We start from the raw sequence: 17,400 nt of genomic DNA, 5'->3' as shown, positions 1-17,400 counted from the left end.
CTGTTTCCCGCTGGCAAGGGAACGGGCAAGAAGCGAGAACGACCCGGCACCCGCCCCCGGGGAGCCGCCGCGCCTCTGCACCAGGGCTCCGGCGTTGCGCTTCAGCCACTTCCAGAACGCTCCAAGTCGCTTATGCAGGCCCCGCCCCCTGCCGGGGTTTCCCCGCCACCCGCGCTCATTTGCATGGCGCTTCCCCTCCCCCGCTGCCATTGGCTGGCGTCGCGCCCCGCCCACTGCCCCTCCACCACGGCAGGGTTCCGTCCCCGAGCCGCCCGGAGCTGCGGGCAGCGGGCGGACTGTTAAACCGCGGCGGCGGCGGCCGGGGCGGGAGCGGGGCGCGCTCTGGAGACGAGTCAGCGGCGCCCCGGGTGGGGGGAGGCGGGCGGGCAGCTAGAGATCACTTCAGCAGCCCCCACCACGGCCGGACCGAAGGTGCGGCGGCGGAGGGGAGCCAGGGCGCCCCAGCAGGCGAGTGGCCGGCGTCTCAGCGGCGGGCTGAGGGGGGTGGGTCTCCTCTGCCGGGGACGGCGGCAGCGCGGGGAGGGGAGAGCGGAGAAGACCGCCGGGTGGACTTGCGGGCCCGGCAGCCGAACGGCAGCCCCTTCGCCCCCCGAATCCTCTGGGCTGTTGGACTCTGGGTCCCGGCACAGGATCGCGCTCTAGGGCAGGGGTCGGACCGCAGCCAAATTTAAACGGCTAAACCTAACAGCCTTGGCAGAAGCTGAGGGGAGGGGAGAGAAGGAGTGGAGGGAGGGGTGGGGGCGGTCCTAGGCGCGGTCACGTGGGGGCAGGGGAGGGGCTTGGCAGGCCTCCCTTTTGTTTTGGCTGGCGCGTGCGCAGAAGGCAGAACACGTGGTTTCCTGGGCCCGCCCCTTGATTTAGCGGCCGCTCCTCTCCGGGTGCGGTTGCGGTGTCGGCTGTTTTGGGAGAGCTCTGAAGCGGAGCTGTGTTAGATGTGACCCTTGTTTTCTTTATTTTATACTTTGTTTCAGGCATACGTTGATTTGGTCTTTGGAATTAGATGGGGTGGAGAGGAATCTAAAGAATTATTAAGGAATGGTGTTGCCAAGTTTGTGTTGCTTCTAGGTGTTCTGAAGGGACCGACGTTGCTGGAAAATTTGAGGATATGTGGTGATTGGTAGCCAGAAATACAAAGCTGTTTTCTAGTCATTAAAGAAGAGGCTAGCTTTGCATACAAGAGGGAAGGCACTGGATGGACCCTCTTGTAATACTTTCTTAACTTCGAGAGAATTAGTGTTTGTTTGGTTCCCTGCCCGGCAGATCCACTCCACCCTTTACCTCGGATCAGCTGTGAGGCGCGGCGCGGGGAGGTGGGGGGTTTTGGCGATTTCTTCTTATTTTTTTTAACTGAGGGAAGCACATTCCTTTTTGATTCCCCAAACTTTAGTCAGCTGGTGAGGTTTAAGAGGGTAACTTATTTCGTCTTAACTCCGTTTACTTAACTTGGTGCTGAGTTTGGGTCGGTAGGAATGTTTTTAAAATGCAGGATTGGGGTAGTTTTGTTACCTACCAATTAAACGTAAGAGATATTTACCAGTACTGCAGACAAAACTGGCGGTGTTTTTTGACTAGGTAAAAGAGGCTTTAAAAATAATTCAGTATTGGAGAAAAACTTGGTATTCTGGAATGTAGATTACTTGAGAAAGAGGTTTAGCGTCGAGTGGTTTCTGCTGTTTCCAGTTTTTAACTAGCTGTTTCCTTGGGCAAGTCACAACCCCTCTCATCTCAATGTTTGTTTCGTCTTGCAGATAGTTTCATAATACTATCCCTGCTTTAAGAGATTGTTGTGATAATTAAATACCTTCTGTTAGTAAAAATCTTCACCAAGCATTACAAATACAGAAATTGCTAAGGAATACGGTTTTATAGCAAAAGTCAGTTGTTGTTGTTGTTTTTAATCCACCATACTGGAAGAGTATAAACGGTGAATGAATCATGAAATAGGATATATTTGAATATCTTTAATATCTGTTGTAACTATTATTTTTGATTCTTCTCCACTTTCCTCCTATTTACTCAGATCAGTGTCAAGGTTGCCACCATTTTTCTGTAGTTTTTACCTAGGTGATCATTATTTCTCTTCCCCAGCCCTTCTAGAGTTTCACATGATTTTTTAAAAATCCAGGCCAGTTCTATCACATTTATTTTTTACATTTATTTTTTGTGCGTCATACGTGCCATTTCTAAATAGCAATTGCTTACTTAATCTTATTATAAAATAATTTGGAAAATAAAGATGAGTGCAACTAAGAAAAATACAATTTGTGTTTCTCTCTATGCCTATTTGTGTATTTTCCCTATAACTGGGTTCATGTGTTATTTTCATTGAACTCTACCTGGTAAACGTTCCAATGTCATTAGTCTTTGAAAAGTTATTTTTAGTTGCTTAAAATTATATCATGTAACTATCATACTTAAAATTTTTCCTATTGGCAGATGTTTGGGATGTTTCTGATGTTTTGCTAAAGTGTAAACTTCACTACAGAGAATCACCTTTTACATAAATCTTTGAAAAAATTTTCCCCCTTAGGTTTGTAAAAGAGAAATTACTAGGTCAGAGTCTGTGTGTGTGTGTGTGTGTGTGTGTGTGTGTGTGTGTTTAAGACTCTTGAACATCACCAAACTACTTTCCAGAATGTTGTAACTAGTATGACACAGTGTATCTAGTGTATGAGCCAACCTCACATTATATCTTTTTTCCTCTTCTAGTTATTATTAGTATTGAAACAAAAAATCTTGCTTTAATTTGCATTAAATTTTTTTTCCACTGATGTCTTGTGACCCATATATTTTATTTTCCTAACTTGTAAGCTCCTGGAAGGAGAAGAGTGTATTTCATATTTGACATGCTGCTAATCACAAAGTGAGTGATCAGTGAATACTTGCCATTTGGCTATTAATATTTACCTTTTTGACCTCTGGAAGATTAGGAAGTGATGTCTTGCCTTTTTTGTCTTACTGAGTTTACCAGTACATTGTTGGCAACGTACGGTCATTGTGATTGATTCATTAGAGTACTCCCTTCATGTGGGGGACTCACTGCTCTTCTCAGAGATGTCTACTAAAAGGTCCAGTGACTTCTCATTGTTCAACTGCTACATTATCTGAGAGCTCCATCCAGTTTTTATGCCATTTATCACAATAACTTAAACTATTTCATTTCCTTTATTCATTTATCTATCTTGTATAGAATTCACTTACAAATTTCATTTTGATCATTCTAGTTTCACAGGTAGCCTTTACTGGGTTATTATTTTTTTAAAGCCTAATGTCTGAAGTTTCTTTGTTTTATTCACATTGTTCTTGATAGTCCACCAGTTATTGCCTATAACATCTTTTACTGCCTTTAACCTACATAAACTTTATATGTATCTGTACTTTTTATTTTCCTTTATTCAGTTATTTTCCTCTCATGTCCTTTTGCATTTGTCTATACTGTATTAGATTGTGAAGGAGGCAGAAATCTGTTTCTTTTGGTTTTAGAATTGTGTTTAGGATTTTTTACTAGTTGAGTTCCTCAAGTTATAAACTGCAAGGAATGGGGCTACTTGCAACAGAAGTGACCGGTAATAGGGACTTTGCAACCAATTTACTGACTTTAAAGCATATCATCTTCTACCTCTATCCTAAAGTCCTGACTGTATTACAGTACTTTAATGGAATGCTGTATATAGGGATGACCCCAAATTATCAATACAATCTTACATTACTTTCTGTATTTTATCTTCAGTTTAGAAAGGCAAGGAGGGTGTATCATTTACACACGATTTCTTTTAATTTTTTTCCTCTTAAATGTTGTCTTAAAGAGAGATTTCCATGAACTGTGCTCCTTATTCCATGTAGGATAAGTAAAAAACCAAATGTTAATAAAAATGGTAATATTGTACTTGCCTGTAGACAGTATAATGAAAATCTGAAGACCATTCGTAATGAAGGTTTTTAATACTTGATTTGTAATGAAGGTTTTTAGAAGCATGTTTTATTTCTACACACATGTGGCAGTTCTCTATAAGTATTCAGAATTGGGAGAAAATGAATTCATTTATAATATTGAGGTTTTATTAATATTTGTAATGCACCTTGTATTTATTGTCTGTTTCCAGTCCTATAAGTCCAAGAATTCTCAAGCATGTTTTTCAAGGTAATTAAAAAAAATTATTTGGTAGTAGATCATTCATTAATCATTGTTTAACGACATGAAATTAAATTGAAACAAATGTGATAGTGTATTTCTAAATGTAAATTTCTGGATCCAAGCGGATGTACACAGAAAAAAACCCTTCATTTATATTCCTATGAGTCATGCACTTATAACTGAATAGTAATAATTCTGCTTGAAGTATGATCTGTTTGATGTGTTATGTGGCCACCCAAGTGGCTTTATCTTTAATTAAATTCCTTTAGTCTTCAAAGAGAATTCCTTTTTAGGGATAGTTTTCAAAGTGGAAGAAGTTCTTGCTATAAACATTACTGAGTACAGAGTACTGAGCCAACTGTACCCTGGTCATGCCAATTACTGCAGTGTTTTCTGCTGTAAATTGAGAATGCCTGTATGTAACAAACCTTGAAAACATGACACTATTTTATATTTATATCTTCCATCAGTTCCTGTATTTTTGAGGAGTAAAATTATACCAGTATAAACTCTCATTGCTTCTGTTGTTTTAATTGGAATTTTTCTTTATGAGTTATAAATTTAAAATTTTGAATTTTTAAATATTTTATTAATATTTGAAAGAGCTTCTCTCATACTTTGCTAAGAGAATTTGGCTTTTTTGCCTTTTCTTTCTCTGACTTTTATAATGGATCAGCTGTCTGAAACACATTTAAGTTGTAACTGTGGAAAGTAATTTTTGTCCCTACTTCAGGCTTTTCCCTCTCTCATAATGCTGTTGGTAGTTTTTATTGTTTTAAACTTGTAGATGAGTCTGCCTTATTTGTGATACTGTGATTCCTAGTTTGTGTTACTGCATTTAAGAGAACTGGGATTATCCAGATTCCAGTTCAAAGAGTAAATTAATGTTCTAGGTAGATTTGAATAGGATATTTTCCATGGACTCTGTGGGATATACATTCATGTGCTAGAATATAAATCATAGTCAAAGTCTGGAGTATTTTAGGGGGTGGAAAATCAGATTTGGCGTTTAATTTTTGTTCATTTTCAGAAGGAAGGATGGTTTTTCTTATCTAAATTGTCTATCAGTTTCAATTCTGAAGATAGACTAGAGTAGCAAACTTTTTTTAAAAATTATTTTTTTTAGAGGGAAAGAGAGCACATGTGGGAGCAGGGGAGTAGCAGCGGGAGAAAGAGAACCTCAAACTGGCTCCACACTTGTGCGGAGCCTAACACGGGGCTCAATCCCACAATGCTGGCATCATGACTTGAGCTGAAATCAACAGTTGGATGCTCAACTGACTGAGTCACCCATGCACTCCTAGATTAACAAACTTTTGATTTTTTTTTTAAAGAATGTATGCCAAACATTATTTGGTATATGTGACTTACATATTGTAAAGATTTGATCTGCCAAGTGTTGGGACCAACTCAGTAATTATTGACATCGTAAGTATCTCATTACGTACATGCCAGTTTAGAGGGATGACATATTTACTTTATCTCATGAGGTCTACAGGACTGTTTTACATTTAATTAATGCTAAATTCATAAATCTGATTTATAAATATTAAATTACTAATGGAAATGTTTTGTAGACATCAGGGCAAAGCTTTTTATTTGTGGTAATATAGCAACTGATTTCTTTCTTAATTCACAGTGAATGTGTTGGATTAAATTGTAGACCAAATATCAGAATTTATGATACAGACTTTAGACTCTTTTTTATACTGGATTAATTTGATTGTATATAATAATGAAGCTTAATATGGCCAGAACAAAAGACGAAAAGTTTTGATTTTTTGTGGTTTTTAAATGTTTGTTATTTAAAGGCATAAACTTTGAGGGCACATAGGTGGCTCAGTCAGTTAAGCATCAGACTCAGTTTCGGCTCAGGTCATGATCTCACGGTTCATGAACTCAAGCACTGCACCGGGCTCTGTGCTGACAGCATGGAACCTGCTTGGATTTCTCTCTCTGCCTCTCAAAATAAATAAATAAACTTTAAAAAAAAAAAAAAAAGCATAAACTTTGGCTGGTTTCACTGCAATTTTCTCTCTGGTTTGTATTTTTTGGAAAAATAGACTGTTGGCTGTAGGGTTATTTAGTTAAGTGGATTATCTGTAACAGATTTATAACAGATGGGTTTTTGGTTTTGTTTTTTGCCACACACAAAATGTCGGGGCTTGGATGTGCTAAGGTATTTAATTAATTAATTACTATTTAAATTGAAATGTTAGTTGAAAACTGTTGTAAAAACACAGAAACGAAATTCATGCTCAGGAAATAGTTGATTTTTGGATTATCGAGAACAGTTGCTTCTTGACAGATAATCAGAATAATCTGACTAGTTGCTTTCTTTGAAAGGGTACTGGTTGGTTCCTAAGCTTGCAGTTTTGTTTCTTAAATCCTGTTTGCTTAATATTTTACTTTTTTATGTTGTGGTCAAAGGAGTTTAGTTTTTCTCTGTTACCTGTTTCAGGTTCTTTAAAGTCCTATATATGAAACTCTTAGAAGGGGGGCCTGTTTTGCCTGATTATCTTAGGTGCATATGAAATAAATGGTCCCTACAGTAAATAGAGTACAGTATTTACAGTATTTTAGCAGCTAGAAAGAAATTTCTTAGATTTAGCTAAGGTCTAAATGCTTTGTTCCCCACACAATTATGTGCATGATTAGAAACTGAATAATAGAACCCAGAATAATTAGAAACTAGATATTCATAAGATCAAGATGCTTCTTTGAAAGCTTTTTAAGGATTTGCCTTTTCTATATTCTTTTTGGATAACATAAAATATTATTAGTGTCTAAAAATACTAAACAATATGTTTAGCTAAGAACTTTGGGAACTGAAATATTTTAGTTAATGGTTGATTCTTGTTTACTTAGGGGGACTATATACTTTATACTTTGTACTGTCCAGTAAGGTAGGCTTTAATCACATGTGACTATCAAGCATTTGAAATGTGGCTAGTCCAAATTGAGTTCATGCTAAATGTAAAAAACCCTGGATTTTGTGACTTAGCAAACATACAAAACATAAAATTTCCCTTCAAGATATGTTTATATTACAGATTGAAATAATATTTTGTATATAATGGGTTCAGTGGAATTAAAATTAATTTCATGCTTTTTGTTTTTGTTTTTTTTTTACTTTTTAAAGTAGCAAGTTTAAAATTAAATGTGTAACTCACATAATATTTTTGTTGGACAGCAATGTTCTATACTACTATTTCCTAGCCTTAAGACTCCTTTCATAGTAAAATCTCATGTACCTCCTTTCTTGACATAAAATGTTTTTTTTTTTTTTTAATGTTTGTTTATTTTTGAGAGAGAGAGAGTGCAAGCAGGGGAGGGGGCAGAGAGAGACACAGAATTCGAAGTAGGCTGCAGGATCCAAGCTGTCAGCACAGAGACTGATGCAGCCTTGAACTCAAGAATCCTGAGATCATGACCTGAGCCGAAGTCAGCCGCTTTACTGAGCCACCCAGGCACCCCCTTCCTTGACATTTTAAAATACAGCTGGCCCTTGCACAACGTGGGGGCTAGGGGTCCTGACCACCCCCATACAGTCACAAATCTACATAAAACTTTAGACTCCCCAGAACTCAACTACTCATAGCTTACTGTTGGTTGGAAGCCATAACATAAATAGCTGATTAACACATATTTTGTATGTTATATGTGCTATATATTCTGTTACAATAAAATAAGCCTGAGAAAAGAATGTTATAAAGAAAGTCATGAGAGACAATACATTTACAGTACCTGTTCTGTATTTACTGGAAAAAAAAAAACACATTTAAGTGAACCTACACAGTTCAAACCCATGTTGTTTAAGGGTCAATTGTAAATTTGTTATATTTGATGCTATTAGTTGAAGAAATACTTGTTAAGGGCCTGCTTGCTGTGTGACGAACAATATTATAGGATACAGTACTGAATGAAAACATTCAAACCCTGCCTTCATGTGGCTTTCATTTTAGTGGGAAAAATATATATGATAAGTAATTTTTAGTAAAAATTTTTACATGAAGTATTGTGAGTATGCTATTGTGTATAACTTAATGTAATATAATTTTAATATAGTGCTTCATTTATCTGGTGACATATGCTATTTTAATTTACTTTTGGCATTTGTCTTGTATGATCTCTGAACTTCGGAATCTGTAGTTTGATATCAAATTAATTTGGAGAAGTTCTTAATTGTTATTCAAATAGTTCTTCTTTTTCATCTTTGCCTTCTGGTATTCCCATTACATGTAAACACATTTTGTAGTTTTCCCACAGTTCTTGGTTGTTCTCTCCCTGGGTTTTGTTTTGTGTTGTTTTGTCTTTTTCCTTTTGCTTTTCACTTTTGGAAGTTTCTGTTGGCGTATCCTCAAGCTCAGAGATTCTCTTCTCAGCCATGTCCAGTCTACTGTTGAGCCCATCAAAGGCATTCTCATTTTTGTTACAGTGTTATTGATCTCCAGCTAATTCCTTTTTGATTCTTTCTTAGAATTTCCATCTCTTTGCTTTTATGATGATGCATCCGTTCTTGCATGCCATCTACTTTTTTTCCTTTAGAGCCCTTAGCAAATTAATTATAGCTTGTTGTTTAAGTTCTTTTAAATTTATAGTTTCATGATTCCAACATTCCTACCATATCTATGTCTGGTTCTGATGCTTGCTCTGTCTCTTCAAACTATATTTTACCCTTTGGTATGCCTTATAATTTCTTGTCGAAAAAGGGGACATGATGTATTGGGTAAAAGGAACTCCAGTAAATAGCCCTTTACTAAGATGTTGGGGAAGCATTCTATATCTGATGATTAGGTCTGTCTTTTAGGAAGCCTGTGCCCCTGGGCTGTGAACTGCACAAATGCTTCTGGGGTTTTTTTCCCCCTTTTAGGTAAGAACAGGATGGCTAGAAGGAGCTGGGTTTGGGTATTTCTTTAATTCACTCTTAACGGAGAAAAAGCAAAGCTTTTCAACAGATTGCTTAGAAAGTAATATATGTCACTTTGTTATCCTTATTTTATTTGACTTCACTGTAATTTGATGGACCTGCTCCTGTTTTCTTTATATACTTTTAAACACTTTGAGATCTCAGTTGCCACACACTTGGGAATTTCCTTCTCATTACCGACTGGACTTTTTAGGACTCTTCTTCTTTGGTAGCTCCTCCTCCTTTGTGCCCCTTCCCCCCCCCCCCCCCCAAATGTGAATGCACTCCAGGGCTTGATCCTGGGCTCCTTTCTCTTCTTTACCTATATTCTCTCCCTAGATAAACTCTTCTAGTCCTTTGGCTTTAAATACTATTTATAACCGACGACTTCCCAAAATAATATCTCTAACTATGAATTTTTGCTTGAACTTTAGACTTGTTTATCTGACTGCTTCCACTTGGATGGCTAATAGGTACTTCAAACTCAACATAACCCAGAAAGTTCTTTCTCCCTCAACCACCTGTTACCCCAAGTCTGCCCAATTTCAGAAAATAACATCACTAACCACTCAGTTGCTCAACCCAAAAATCTAAGAGTCATACTTAATTGCTTTCTTTACCTTAGGCCCCACGAAATCTTGGCTGACAAAAGTTTTGTTAACTGTCTTGAAACATATCTTAGATTCATCCTTTTTTTTTTTTTTCTTTTTCCTCAACTACCTCACTAGTTTAAGCCACCAGTACCATCTCTTGTTTAGATTACTTCAAGTAGCTTTTCGGTCTCCCTACTTCTGTTCCTGGAAGGTATTTCCATTCTTTCTCCATACAAACCTTTTCTCTATGGAACAGCTAGAGAGTAATTTTTTAAAAATAAAAATGTAAATTAGATCACATTACTACCTTATCCAAATATCTTCAATGGTTTTCCTTTGACTTACATAAAATGTCTGTGCAAACCATTTGCTTCTCTGATCTTATTTCCTCTTACTTTCTCTCTCTGGCTCATTATATTCTAGATATATTTCTTATTTTTGTTCCACAAACACAACAAATTTATTTCTGCTTTCGAGGTTTTTATTAGTTGCCTTTTTCTTGGAAGGCTCCTACCCCCAAATCTTGGTTGGCATGTTATTGTCATTTCAGGTCTCAGAGCAGATGTCACCAACACAAAGGCCTTTGTTCATCTACAAATCTAAACTCCCAATGCTGGCATGCTGTATCACTCTTTAATTTTTTACAAAAACACTATGGAATCCTTATTTGCTTGATATTTTCTTATTTGTGTATTTATTCTATATCTACCATTTGCTAGGATGTAAGCTCTGTGAGAATGGAAACCTTATTTTTCATGTTCACTCTTATGTTTCTAGTAACTGGGATAGTGTCTGTTACATGTTGATCAATAAATGTGTATAAATTGAATTGTTAAATGTTTGGTTTTAGATTGAATATATGTTAAATGGAGGTTAAAAATCTAGCTTCTACCAAAAATAGACAAAACTATATTTATGACTCAAAGTTGGCCATTTCTTCATTTTCTGCTTTTAAAAAGCTAATTCTTTTTTTTTTCAACTTGTTTATTTCTGTAACTTTTGGAAAGTTTTTATTTTGTTTTGTTTTTAAAAGATGAAATTGGTTTTCAGCTGCCATTCACGAGTACTTCTCTATAAATAACATGTTGTGGTATGGACAGTCTTTATACTCAAATGAAAACCAGATGAGTTGTAGCCAGATATTCTCACTGTCTTGTTTTTTAAATTGACTTCTGAATCCTGGAGATACCTTTAAGTGCTATAAAATAATTGTGATCATGCGGAATACAGCTTATGGAATTAAGCTTATGTCATTTTTTTTTAACGTGTTGGCATTTTTTTATAGTTGGTATTTGTAAGTCTTTAAAATTTGGCCGTTTTTTTCCTTCAGGAAGAAAGCAACCATCATCAAAACTCTGTGCAAGCACAAAAATACTAGAAACATATATCATTCCAAAATACTTGCAAGAAAATTATGGCTGTAGAGTCCACATCAACACATTGTAGTGTATGTACTCCTAGGGGGGAAAAGCTACAGTATGTTGAACAATTGACTGCCACCTGTAGTGTGAAAACTCAAGAACTTGGACTTTTGGGACAAATCAACATCAGTCACCAGGAATTGTTTAGCTCAATATTGAGGTGAATTTGCAGAATTCATTATTTTATGCTCTAAATCAGTATTCCTTATGCATCTGCCTCTAACCAGTTGTCCATTATGACTAAAAATGAGCTGGTGACTGAAAATAGTTAACAATTTAAAACTATGTAATGGTTGAAACCATTATTTAGAGTTAACCTGAATGGTAACTCCTTATCTTTCAGGAGTATGCACATCTGATTTCTACTAACTTAAACATATGTCTTGTGCATATATATGTCAGAAACTCCTAAGTTACGTTTTGAATAATTTCTTTTGTTTATTTAGTATTTTAATTTTGAGGAAGTCTAGTTTATCAAGTATTTTAACTTTGAGGAAGTCTAGTTTATCATTTTTTTCTTTATGAATAATGTTTTTGGCGTTCTAGCCAAAAAATCTTTGTCTAACCCAGAATCAAAGATTTTATTTTGCATATTTTTCTAGAAGTCTTATGATTTTAAGTTAACTTTTATGTCTGTGATCCATTCTATTGGATGTGACCATTTTTATATAACATGTGAGGTATGGATTAAGTTTCAGGTTTTTGCATACGGTTATCTTACTGTTCCAGAACAATGTTTAAAAAAACTAGTCTTTTTACTAGTTTTTACTAAAACTAAAAACTTTTTACTAGTTTTTACTGTTTAAAAAACTAGCCTTTTTACTAATGAATTGCCATTGTATCTTTGTCAAAAATCAGTTGACCATATGTGTGCTGGTTTGTTTTGGAGCTCTGTATTCTTTCTGTTAAGTGTTCATTCTTTTACCAGTGCCACACTTACTTTGACTACTTTAGGTAAATAGGTAGTTTGAATCCTCTAGCTTTGTTGTTTTTCTTGTTTTAGTTTCTAGTTCCATGCCTTTTCCAGTATATTTTTGAATTGGCTTGTTAATATCAGCAAAAAATTCTGCCAAGATTAATTGGGATTGTGTTGAATCTGTAGATCAGTTTAAGAAGAATTAACACTCTAACAATATTGAATAAACTAATACATAAACACAGTGTATCACTCCCATTTATTTAGGTCTTCCTTGATTTTTTTAATTGGTGTTTTTTATTTTCAGTTTTTAATTTTAGAAATACAAATGATATTTGTATCTTGACCCTATCTGCTACCTTAGTAAACTCATTAGATCTAGGAGCTCTTTGTATAGATCTCTTGGGATTTTCTATGTAGAAAATCATTTCATCTGTGAATATAAACAGTTTTACTTTTTCCTTTCCAATATGTGTCTTTTATTCTTTCTTCATCTATTCCACAGGCTAGGCCAATAGTATGGTGATGAATAGGAGTGGTGAGAACAGACACCTTGACTCATTACCAATCATAGGGCAAAGGCATTCAGTCTTTCATCATTAATGGTGAAGTAATGCTTAGGCTTTTGCGTAGATGCTCTTTAAACAATTCTCCTTTTCCTAATAATTAAAATAGGTGTTGTTGCTATTTATTACTACCTAAATCTCTCAACACATTTCAAAATCATGACTCGTTTGTTATTAATTCAGTCAATAAATATCTGACAATTTTTGTGTACCAGGCATTGTTTTCAGTGCCAGTGATTAGAATATTGACCAAAATATAGTTCTCTTAAAATAAATTCCTCAATAGAATGTAATAAAATAATAAGTAATGATTAGTGCTATCAGGAACAATAAACATTATGAGGGAATGGAGTGTCATGAGTTGAGGGGCTCAAGCTATTTAACATGTATTAGTCAAGCCAAGACTCTGGTGAGGTGATCGTAGAGCAGAAATATGAATGAATTGAGGGAGCCAGCCATTTTATCTGTGGAAGATTGTTCCAGGCTGAGAGAATTACAAAGTGCCTTGAAGCAGGGACTTTCTGGTGTGTTTTAAGAGTGGCACAGAGGCCAGTGTTGGAGTGTAGTAAATCCAAGAAGAGAGCTGTAGCATATGAAGCATTCAGGGACCTGATAATGTAGAACTTTGTAGATCATAGAAAGGGCGACTTTGGATTTTATTCTAAGTATAATGGTAACCACTTATTTATCCACCAGGTATTTACTGAGCATCTACTGTATGTCAGGTACTTTTTCATGTTGATGATAAACCTACTTTGGAGATATTGTGGGTTTAGTTCTAGATCCCAAAAAACAAAGCAAATACTGCAGTAAAGCAAGTCAAATGAATTTTTTTGCTTTCCAGTGCATAAAAGTTGTGTTTTTACTGTACTGTTGTCTATTAAATATGCAATAGCATTATGTCTGAAAAAAAACAATATACAGTTGACCCTTGAGCAACATAGATTTGAACTGTGTATGTTCACTTATACACACAGTATGTTTTCAATAAGTATAGTATTGTAAATGTATTTTCTTAATAACTTTTTTCTCTAGCTTTAGTGTTAAGAATATACTATATATTACATATAACATGTGAAATGTGTTGACTATATTATTGGTAAAGTTTCTAGTAGTTAAGTTTTGGGGAGTCAAAGTTATATATGGATTTTCAATAGCATTGGTAGTTGGCACCCCTAACCCCTTCATTGTTGAAGGGTCAACTGTACATACCTGAATTTATAAAAATACTTTGTTGCTGAAAACTGTTATCTGAGCTTTCAGTGAGTCATAATCACCAATCAAGATAACCATTACATATATAATAATAATGAAAATATTGTGAGAATTGAAATATTGTGAGAATAATGAAAATGTGACATAGACATGAAGTGAGCATATGCTGTTGAAAAAATGGCATCGGTAGACTTGCTTGATGTGGGGTTACCACAAACATTCACTTTGGAAAAGATGCACAATCTGTGAAGTGTAATAAAGTGAAGTATGATAAAATGAGGGATGCCTGTAGTTAACAAAATAGTCAAAAAACCAAGCCTTCATAGATCCTTAGAAATATTAGTGGTAAATGTAGTTTATGTAATATGCAGGAAGTCAGAAGTGGTAAAGTTTAGGATAATCAGGATACATTGTTAATATGTAATGATCGCATATTTAATAATTTAAAATTAGATTAAATGCACTTATGTTTCATGATAAAACTAAATATTAAGTGAGATTTATTCCAGGGATGCAAGGATAGTTCAATGTTTGCAAATCAATCAGTATGATACATCACATTAAAAAAAAAAAAACTATACAAAGTTTAATCTCTTATTTACAGGAGACATCTATTTTTAGGAGTTTCGTTTAGATGCAAAGTAGAAAGGCTTTAGGCTGGGAATTTTATAAGGATATGCTTGGGAATAGAATATAGAAGCACTTTATGGAAATCCTAGAATGGTAACTGTGATATGGATGGGGCTTCCAGAGACTAGAACCCAAAAGTCTTCATATCCAAGTGTATTAGTTACCTATTGCTTTGTAACAATTTAATGTCTATTTCACAGCTTCTGTGCATCAGGAATCTAAGCATGGCTTAGCTGGGTGCTTCCGGCTCAAGATTTTGCACATGGCTGCATTCCATGTGTTGGCTGGGTCTTCTGTCATCTGAAGGCTTGAGTGGGGAAGGATCTGTCTCTCAGAACACTGACATAACTTTTGGCAGGCTTTAGGTAGTTGTTGCTGGAGACATTAGTCCTTTGCCATGTGGGTCTTCCCAGTTCACAGCATGGAAGCTGGCATTCCAGAATGAGGGTGACAAGATGAAAGCCACAGTCCCTTTGTAACCTAATCTCAGAAGTGCTATCCCGTCACCTCTCCTGCATTCTGTTTGCTAGAAGCAAGTCACTAAATCCAGTCCATACTCCAATAGAAAGGGCATGAATACCAGGAGATGGGGATTATTAAGATCATTTTAGAAACTGGTAGATACTACCAAGCAAGCCCTAGAGATCTCACCAGAGTTTTTTTTGTGTGTGTTTTATTCTAGTTCTATACCATAAATGTGTCTTAGCCAGTCTAAATCTGCATTTTTTCTTTCTTTTTTTTTTTTTTTGCTACCAGCTCTACTTCTTAACTATTAATCTCTTTATTTTTTTTACCTCTTATTTTTAGTTCCCCTTATATTTAGTTTATCAAGGGCCTAAGATGAACTCTGCTCCCTCATGACATTTTACCTTCTGCCTCTGCTACTAGTCACTTTAATTATGTTTCTAGCACCTTGTTCAAAGTGAGAGAGAGAAGGTGGGGAGGGAGGGGATAGAGTATAGGACCTTTTGAATATGACTACCTCATCTGTGATTAACACAGTTTTCCTTAGAGAGCAGTGTAGTTATCTAAATACTATTGTAGATGTTTATAGATTAGAATATAATAGAATATTTCTTATAAAATTAGAAACTAAAAATAGACTTTGGGGAGAGAAGAATGTCTACATTTTTTTGAGACATTACACAGAAAAATATAAAAAGAGCAAACATCTCTCTATTTTTAAAGTAATCTCTACATGCAATGTGGGGCTTGAACTCACAACCTTGAGATCAAGAGTTGCATGCTGTATTGACTGAGCCAGCCAGGTGCCCCCAAACATCTATATTTTTATCACATAGAATTAACAACCAATAACATTTGTTCATTTTGCATTTAAGTCATTTTCCTCCCAGTACTAAAGTTTGTAGTTGAAACTCAACTCCTCTTAAACTACCACTTTTAGTTCTGTTTCATGGAAGTTATCTGATGTGCAGCTCACAGATATTCACAGATTTGGTGGGCATTTTTCTGGTTCATTTTTTATTCTTGTAAACACATAAACACACACATATATATGGTGTGGTCTTGTGTTTGTATTTTCCCCCCCATATCAATGCAGGTTTTATTGTATTTTTAAAATCTCTCAGGGGCGCCTGGGTGGCTCAGTCAGTTAAGCGTCTGATTTTGGCTCAGGTCATGATCTCACAGTTTATGAGTTCGAGCCCCACGTTAAGCTCTGTGCTGATAGCTCAGAGCCTGGAGCCTGCTTCGGATTCTGTGTCTCCCTGTCTCTCTCTGTTCCTCCCCCACTCAGGCTCTGTCTCTGTCTCTCATAAATGAAAAAACTTAAAAAAAAAGTTAAAATACCTCAAGTCTAAAATACATCTGGCATCTTGCTGTTTCCATAGCTGGACAACTTAGATCTTATTTATCAGCCTGCTGAAATGTTCCTTTTTCAGAAACATAGATGCCATCCAAGAATTTTTTTTGATATCTTTGTTTTTAATTGTTGTAGCTTGTTGAATCAAAGCAGCTGCGTTTGATACAAGTTCAATGTCATTTTCTTCAAGAATTAACTCATCTATCTTGGCTTGAGATACTGAACAAGCAGCACCTGGTCTCATCCAAATCCTGTGGAAGTATTTTCACCCAAGAAATTTTGGATTTCAACAAGAGAACCATTTTTATAACTAACAGTGTTGATGGGGAAGTGAGAATACACAGATCTCATCTCGGAAGCCAGTGTAATGCCCTTGATTATGGCTATAGATAGTGGGAATAGTAGCCAGTTCTTTTCTGTTTCTCCACCATTTGTCAGCTCGGAACCTCTTTTTCTTGTCAAGGAGACTTAGTTCTACATTGAGGTAATTGAAATTCCTTTGCAGGGTTCCTCTGGGACCCTTCACAATAACAGTGCGTCTCTTCAGAGTGACATCAACATTTTCTTGAAAGTCGACAGTTTGATTACTGAGAATGATTCTCATTCTCACAGTAGTTCTAGCAAAGAGAGCTTGTGTTTGTATTGTATTTATTTGGTAGCATATACTGTACCATTCTTTTTAACTTTATACTCTTAGATTTGTGCATATTGATATATATATAAAGATCATTCTTTTTAGTTGCTGTATAGTATTCCATTGTGCTTTATTATGCATCCTCTTATTGCTAGATATCTAGGTTGCTTTGAAAGAATATTTTGCTGTTACAAACACTGCTGTCTTGTGCACTTGTGACAAATACATTTTCCGAATTAATGTCAAATTTAGAGTTAACTTATAGTCCAAATAGATGTGAGAAATCTTATTTACCCACATTGTCATAATAAGTGATATTTTAGATTTAAAACATTATTTTAAATTTAGTGATTGGGAAACTGTTGTCGTGCTTTACTAATCTATAATTCCTTCATTACTAGTGAGATTGAGTATGTGTTTAATGACCATTTGGATGTCATCTGTGAAGTGTCTAACTAGTTTCCTCATTTGTAGGAGTCCTTTATGTATTTTGGATACAAATTATTTTCTATTATATATGTTGCCAATATATTCTCCT

General features: G+C 36.0%; 1 protein-coding gene and 1 pseudogene across 7 annotated transcripts in view; one reads left to right on the top strand and one right to left on the bottom strand.

The window, feature by feature from the left end:
- The first annotated feature begins 369 nt into the window (after positions 1 to 369).
- KANSL1L (KAT8 regulatory NSL complex subunit 1 like) overlaps positions 370 to 17,400 on the top strand; it is a 131,643-nt gene continuing 114,612 nt past the window's right edge. For 3 of the 7 annotated variants that reach the window (XM_030327729.1, XM_030327726.1, XM_030327732.1), the window contains exon 1: positions 370 to 468. The gene's annotated coding sequence lies outside the window, so the exon portion shown is untranslated. Of the gene's footprint in view, positions 469 to 2,402; positions 2,885 to 4,124; positions 4,163 to 17,400 lie in introns of those variants that run through there. The other 4 variants (XM_030327731.1, XM_030327730.1, XM_030327728.1 and 1 more) reach the window with 2 other exon arrangements.
- Positions 16,181 to 16,853, bottom strand: LOC115522126 (annotated as a pseudogene).

The sequence above is a fragment of the Lynx canadensis genome, chromosome C1 (assembly GCF_007474595.2).
Source record: "Lynx canadensis isolate LIC74 chromosome C1, mLynCan4.pri.v2, whole genome shotgun sequence".
Taxonomy (NCBI): domain Eukaryota; kingdom Metazoa; phylum Chordata; class Mammalia; order Carnivora; family Felidae; genus Lynx; species Lynx canadensis.
Note: the sequence above shows the minus strand (reverse complement) of the source record. Positions and strands in the feature narration are given on the sequence as shown.